An 8499-nucleotide genomic window follows, 5' to 3' on the forward strand; every position below is an offset into this window, starting at 1 on the left:
TTTTAGTATCTGAGACATAAAAACAAGTGTGTTTTAAAAAGAAAACTAGTGCCTGCGCTAAATCAGGGGATTGAGTTGACGAGCCGACACCACCACCAGGCTCCGTTTACTAAGCCGTGGTAAAAAACCGGAACAAAAGGGATTCAAGTATCATGACCTTTAGTGTCGTACTATAATCACGTGACCAGTGTTGTCAGCATAGCAAAAACTATAAAATAGCACTGGCGCGCCCTCAAATCCCACGACTCTTCTCTTTCCGCACAGACTCTAGGAGAAGGACGATAACTCCATTAGTAGGGTCAGTAAGGAACACAAATGTATGGAAGTGCATGCACTTTAGTCTCAGGCGATGCCGCTTGGCACGATTGTTCCTTAGGTCAAACAAAGTTGATCTGGCCCGGTAGCCAGGAGATCGTACCATGCAGACCCCCCAAAAAGGAGGGGGTGAAAAGGTCGGCTCCCAGGTCCAATCTATGCTATATTCCTTCCTAGTCTTAGCAACTAGGGCAAGTTATATATCATTTTCGTATAAATTAGGCACGAGGAATTCATTTTTGAAATAATTATTATGCCTTTCCATACAAAAAAAAATGATTTTTGTACAAAACATGAAAATGTTATGTAATTATTTGTGAGAATTTTGGATGTTACAATCACAGTGTGGCGATTTGCACTAGGTAAAAATTTGGACGATGTAGCCCATGTACTCTTTATTTTGGAAAATATCACTTTAAAGTAGGCATTCATACATTTTTATGTAATAAAAAAATAAATTATAGCGCATGGCGGTAACGATTTCCATACAAATGGAACTATGCCCGAAATCAAAGATTAAAAATGTTTACTAAAATACTGAATTTTACATTTTAAAAGTTTATATATAATGTTTTAATAATTTTTCCATGCGTTTTTGCCCTTTTTTGGTACAAATTTGTGTTTATATTTTTCTTCTATACAAACTTTCTCCCCCCTATTTGCCCCCCTTAAGCGTTGATTTTATAAAAAAATATTTTATCTTAAACTTAAACCTGTTGCATTTAATTGATGTTGAAAATTTCAACTTTATATCTTCAGGGGTTTAGATTGTATGATGTCTGGAAGTAAGCAGAGTTTTGTTAGATATTATTATGTATGGGATATTATGAAATAAAATGTCTTTAGCTAAAACATATGTAGATCCCAAACTACTGAACATTTTAACCTGAAGATTTGAACATCGATTAATTACAAAAGGTATAAGTTAGTTACAAAAACAAATTTAAAAATATCTAACCTTAAGGGGGGAAATCGGGGGGAGAAAGTTTGTATGGAAGAAAAATAAAAACAACAAATTTGTACCAAAAAGGGCAAAAACGCATGGAAAAACTATTCAAACATTATATTTAAACTTTTAAAATGCCAAATTCAGTGTTTTAGTAAACATTTTTAATCTTTGACTTTGGGCATACTTCCATTTGTATGGAAATCGTTACCGCCACGCGCTATAAATTATTTTTTTACTACAAAAAAATGTATGAATGCCTACTTTAAAGTGATATTTTCCAGAATAAAGAATACATGGGCTACATCGTCCAATTTTTTATTTAGTGCAAATCGTCACACTGTGATTGTACCATCCAAAATTGTCACAAAAAATTACATAACATTTTCATGTTTTATACGAAAATCATTTTTTTGTATGGAAAGGCATAATAAGTCTTTCAAAAATGAATTTCTCGTCCCTAATTTATACGAAAATGATATATAACTTGACCTAGTTGCTAAGACTAGGAAGGAATATAGCATAGATTGGACCTGGGGAGCCGACCCTTTCACCCCCCCTTTTTGGGGGGTCTGCATGGTACGATCTCCTGTCTACCGGGCCAGATCAACTTTGTTTGACCTAAGGAACAATCATGCCAAGCGGCATCGCCTGAGACTAAAGTGCATGCTAAATGACCTTACTGACCCTACTACATACAAAAAAATGTCCCCAAACGTTTATACGTTTATACTTGTAGCGCCTTCGTTGTGTACCAAACACTCAAGTTGACAACCGGTTTAAGAACCAGTCAAATCTTACAAAAAAATCTCCTAAAAAAACAATGCGTGTTGTAGTTCTATTTTTTTTTTATATTGTTTGGAGTCCTTGGAGGAATGTAAAACTATGTTTTGCAAGCAAAAAAAAGTTGTGCTCCCTGCGTAATTTGCAAAAAACTGCAAAAATTTCGTAGTTTTTTCAGTTTTTGCACTTTTATTAAAAAGCTATGGGTTTTTGGTCAAAACTTGCTATGTAACTCTAAAAGAACATTAAATTTGGAACAATTTAAGCTCATGTATAGCGCCGCACGTTAAATAGTTCATGAGATATGGAACTTTAAAAAAAGGGTATTTTTTTCCTTAGAATGAAATTTTTAGTTTTTCCTATATTTCAGGACAAATATCGGCACAACCGCTCATGCTATCAGATATATTGCGATAAATAAAGTTGTAGCATATTTAATTACCTTTCATTTAAGTGCAAGAAAGGGTCAATAAGTTCTACAGTTCTCTAGTTATCGTAAAAAAATGAAATTGCTATAATGAGGAAGGCAACTAATGTATTGTTTTAAGGCATTGTCCAAATCCGTACAAAAGGCAGTACGATCGTCGAGAATGCCATCTACAATTAAGTTTTACCGGCCTTCTCGGATAGCAGCAGAGCGATGTTAGAGATCAACCATTTTTTAAATGCACTCCGTTTTAAGCACTTCATTCATTCAGTAATGAAATCAAGATACAAACTATAGTTTGGCTTGTTTTTAGGCTCCACTTTTTGGTCTTAGCCATTGATTGTAGTCCACGATACCGATTCTTATTTAAGAATTAGTTCTGGTTTTGATCTTGTTTTGATACGACCTTGACGACAGTTCACGGTGATTGGCCTGGTGTTGGCGAAACGCACCAGAATCACTGGAAGTTGTGTCATTAGATATCTAGCTGTCGCTTTTTGGCGCTCTTGAGTGTACTGTGAGTCGTTTTAATCCAAGATCACGATAATATCCTAACCACAACAAATTGATACATCAGAATCAGCTACCATTACCCACGTTAAGTATATGTTTGTGCTATAGGCATGGATGTGACTCAGTCTTGTCAAGTTACCAGTATATTATAACTTCTTCAGTGGTTTACCGTATTTACACGGAATATTGCAAATAATGCAAATTCTTTTCCAATCGCTGTTAAGGCTAAATGTATGTGGAGCTACTGCCCAGTGAGTTGTCAATCCACGGGTTGTGACTATAAATAACTATTTCAGTCTTTACTGTACAAATGAATTTATAGTCTGGACGAATTAAAAATAAAAGTAATTGGACTAATTTGTCAATAGAAAATACGGCAAATACATATTGAAGTTTTTGAGTTACAAATTGGATATTTAAGTAGGTACCTATATGTGTAATTCGTAACCAAATATATCTCAATGTTAACATGATTAACTAATTATGCTAAAAGAATATCTCATTGGTAGAAAGTAACAAATGTATGCAATCTGCCCGAATTGGCAGATCATCCATCATGTTAACACACACTTATCTATACCTTACTGAATAAAAACTAGTACATACTACGTGTTTCGTTTAGTTCTTCTTCTATTCCCGATTTGGTTTGTCAATCTATACACCTTTGTATGTAGTTAAGACTCTTAGTAATAGGATATTTCTAGTTAAAACCCGTAGATTATAACACAAACGTATACCTAGAGTGGGTAATGGTAGCTGATTCTGATGTATCCATTTGTTGTGGTTATATTCGATACAGGATATTATCGTGATCTTGTATTAACACGACTCACAGTACAGCCAAGAGCACTAAAAAGCGACAGCTAGATATCTATTGACACGACTATCCGTGATTCCGGTGCGTTTCGTCAACACCACGCCAATCACCGTGAACTATCGTCAAGGTCGTATCAAAACAAGATCAAAACCAGAACTAATTCTTAAATAAGAATCGGTCTTTTGCAAATTACGCAGGGAGCACAACTTTTTTTTGATTGCAAAACATAGTCTCACATTCCTCCAATGACTATAAACAATATTAGTGATAGCGGTACAGCCTGAAATTCGGGAATCAGCTGCAAATGGTGTTAAAGGTATGAAAATCGGCACGATTAATCTTTAGGCTATTTGAATCAATTTGACCCGTAGCACCAATAAAAAAAAACAAACGGAAAGGAGTTATGACAACATCTTTTTTTTTGTATGGAAAAATAAAAATTATTGTTCAGAAACCTATCGTGTGTGGTATTAAATGAAAGGGCATTTTAAGCCGGTTCTAAAAATATATCACATTATTATATTTCCGTCACTTGCATCCAATTAAAATTAAAATAATTTTCATAACATACCAAGTTTGGGTTCCTCCAGATACGAAACCGTTGAATTATTTTTTGCGAAATATACCTCAAGTAATGCCCAATATCCTCTTATCTAATCCCAAGAAACCAATTTCGAAAATATTTAGTTGAAGTATTTTTTTTTAATTTTTATTATTACAAGTTGTGATATATCAATCTATCAATGAAACGGCCTCCTAGCCTAGTCGATAGTGACCCTGCCTATGAAGCAGAGGGTCCCAGGTTCAAATACTGGTAAGGGCATTTATTTGTGTGTTCACCATCATCATCATACAAATAAATTCCCATATACACATATACAAGCCCTGGTAAGGGCATTTATTTGTGTGATAATGATGATGAACACACAAATAAATGCCCTTACCAGGATTAGAACTTGGGACCTCCTGCTTCATAGGCAGGGTCACTATCGATTAGGCTAGGAGGCCGTTTCATTGATAGATTGATAGATCACAATTTGTAATAATAAAAAATTAAAAAAGAAATACTAAAACTAAATATTTTCGAAATTAATTTCTTGGGGTTAGATATGAGGATATTAGGTATTACTTGAGGTATATTTCGCAAAAAATAATTCAACGGTTTCGTATCTGGAGGCGCCCAAACTTGGTATGTTTTGAATATTATTTTTATTTTAATTGAATGCAAGTGACGGAAATATAATAATGTGATATATTTTTAGAACCGACTCAAAATGCCCTTTCATTTAATACCACACACGATAGGTTTCTGAACAATTTTTTTTATTTTTCCATACAAAAAAAAGATGACGTCATAACTCCTTTTCGTTTGTTTTTTTTATTGGTGCTACGGGTCAAATTGATTCAAATGGCCTAAAGATTAATCGTGCCGATTTTCATACCTCTAACACCATTTGCAGCTGATTTTGGTCAACCGCTACTACTATATATAAAAAATACAGAACTACATCACGCAATGTTTTTTTATTGTAAGATTTGACCGCTCTATTAGCCTGGCGGGTATTGGTATTATACACAAAACAAAGAAGTAAGTATTATAGGTATATATTAATTCTGTTAATAAACATATTTGTTATCTTTATATCACGAAGTATATGAAAGATGCAAATAAACCCTTTTTTGTGGTATTATCAATTGATTTAAATAAAAGGCATGTTTATATTTATAATACTGTATTATTTATTAAAAAAATGTTTTACTTATAGAAATATACACTGAAAACAGGCAACTGGCAACTTAATAAAAAATTGACATTAATAAAGCGCATTCACAAAGTTTTCAGTATTATACAAATAACATTAGGCATGCCTACCTATTACACTTTACACACAGATACACTACACTTTACACACGGCATTTTACACAGATTTCTAACTTGTATTCATACATTTCTTCACGGTTAATTAATACGCTTTCCAGATGCGTTATGACTCGGTTCCTTCTGAACCCACTAAAGCTGTATAAATTTCACTCTGGCTGCTTCAACAGCCGTTGCTCCGCATTTAGCACATTTTCTATGTTCATTGCTGTAATCTATGTAGGTACAGACTTACAGTCTTAAGTGGTTGTACCGCTACGTTGTATTTATTATTTAAAGATTTAATAAATAAAATTTTCGTTATGAACTTTAACCACAGCAGTTGGACAGGGTCATTGACAAATATATTTTTTTATTATGGTGGGTAGACGTACCTACCCTCCATATATTTTATGAACATTGATAAAGACAGTTGGAAGCAAATATTCATTATAAAACTTAATCGCGTGTAATTAAGTTTTAAGCGTTTTAAGTCCCGTTTTATGATTAATTATGTATAAAATTCGTGATAATTTAAATCAGAGTTGGGAGCAATGTTGCTGTAGAAAAATGTTTTTATTTTTATTACTCGCAACTTTTTCTCGGAGGCCAACGCACACATAGAAGCTTAAGGCGCACACATGCGCAATTATTTGGGGACATAACTTTCTTAGGAAGTGAACAGGCCTTGCCCTCGTGCTTTGAAACCCTCGCAACGCTCAAGATTCCATTCTCGAACCACTCGCTACGCTCGTGGTTCAGTTATGGAATCTTTCGCCTGCTCGGGTATGAATATTAGCACGAGCGGTTAAACAACAACTTTGCCCCCTTGTAATACAAATAACTATTAATTATTTGGCAAAAAAGTTTTTCCACCCCATTTTTGTAGTATATGCTTGCCTTTGTTTTAGAAAAATGGTGTTTATTTCGAATCTGAACCGTATATTAACAAGTTTAAAGTACACTTTTCATTGTCTTGATCCGTTCTTTTTAGGAATTTGACTACGAACATATACGCACCCATAGATTGGCTGATATCATGACTAGACGGACTTCCCTTAAACTGCACGGGAAGTCCGTCTACTCGCCGAATTTTAAAAAATAGCATTGTTTTTACTTAATTTGTGCTTGAAATGATCTGTCACTAAGGCTAAACTATTAATTATTAAATTCTTCATCGTATGCGATTACAAGCAGTAACATAGGTGAATAATAAACGGAACTAGATCACTCCAAAGTCAAAAAAAAAGTATGCCGGACTTCGCCACATTGACCTTATCTCCATTATTTATACTTTTTATTCAACGCTGAACACAGTCCTCCGTGCCTCATTTTCGGGATTACGCAACATTAAAAAATATAATTTTAAAGATATTAAATGAAAAAAAAGAGGTGTACACCTATTTAAAACAATACATGTCAACAAATGTAATACTTGTAGAAATGTATCTTAAAGTTATTTTCTCAACAAGTTATGCAACATAAGTATGGAACAATAAGTACTTATAGAACATTTAAAAATAAAAACTTTATAGCATATTCCATTTTATGTTTTGTTCCACAAAGGCAAACTCAACGGCAGTGTATATTACGTCTGGCTTTGAAACTTCACAAGAAAAATCCAACCGACATTTAATAACGCGAAATGTGCTGTTTATTTTAGTTTTTTCATTACTTACTCGTGCAGACTGAAACAGGATATGCAGTAGTTAGATTATAGCACCTAAAGGGGTTCTCGTTACATACTTAAGTAGGTAGATGTTTGTAGTAAGTATTAAGTACATCCCATGTACATCCCTGTGACGCCTATCTATTATATGGCATATAGAAAAAAACGCTTTATCGAAAAAGTGAGGCCGTTTCAGATTCCTATATATTTAGTTACTTTTTTGGCAATGTATTGTGATTTAAAAACCGGTAGGTACGATTTTTCAATAACTCTGCAGGCGAAAAAGTTAGCGAAATCGAATTTTACCCGAAACAGTGAATTTTTTGATTATAGGCATTATTGAATGCACTAAAAATGTATGGCATTTAACATGTTGCTCCGCTAAAGAGTAGTTCGGTCCGTTGATTGTATGCAACTCCAATGCAAGATCAAGATGTGGAGGCTTCGGCCTTCAATTCGCGCGGATTGTTGGCAAGCATCCACCGACTCTGGCGGCACATCGTCTGGTCGGCGCCGCCCGGGGTGCTATTTACCTGAATCTAGCCTTTTATTCACTTTATAATCTTTAAAGGTCAGATCCTTCAACCATTTACAACAATGTTGAATAACAAACTTGATTGCATAACAAAGTTTTGGATTATAAGCGTAATAGGACTTAACAGCGTTAAAAAATATTAATAAAAGCGGCCAAGTGCGAGTCGGACTCGCCCATGAAGGGTTCCGTATTCGTTCACTGTTCCGTAGCAGCAAGTAACATAATAAAATTGCGGTTTACGATTTATGGCGTATAAAAAAAACTACTTACTAGATCTCGTTCAAACCAATTTTCGGTGGAAGTTTGCATGGTAATGTACATCATATATTTTTTTTAGTTTTATAATTCTCCTATTTTAGAAGTTACAGGGGGGGGGACACATTTTACCACTTTGGAAGTGTCTCTCGCGTAAACTAGTTTAGAAAAAAAATATATAAGAAACCTCAATATCATTTTTGAAGACCTACCTATCCATAGACACCATTCCATATATCCATTTTCAGTTCTAAGTATGGGGAAACCCCAAAATTTATTGTTTTTCTTTTTCTATTTTTGTATGAAAATCTTAATGCGGTTCACAGAATACGTCTACTTACTAAGTTTCAACAGCATAGTTCTTATAGTTTCGGAAAAAAA

The sequence above is a fragment of the Cydia fagiglandana genome, chromosome Z (genome assembly GCF_963556715.1).
Source record: "Cydia fagiglandana chromosome Z, ilCydFagi1.1, whole genome shotgun sequence".
In the NCBI taxonomy this organism is placed as follows: domain Eukaryota; kingdom Metazoa; phylum Arthropoda; class Insecta; order Lepidoptera; family Tortricidae; genus Cydia; species Cydia fagiglandana.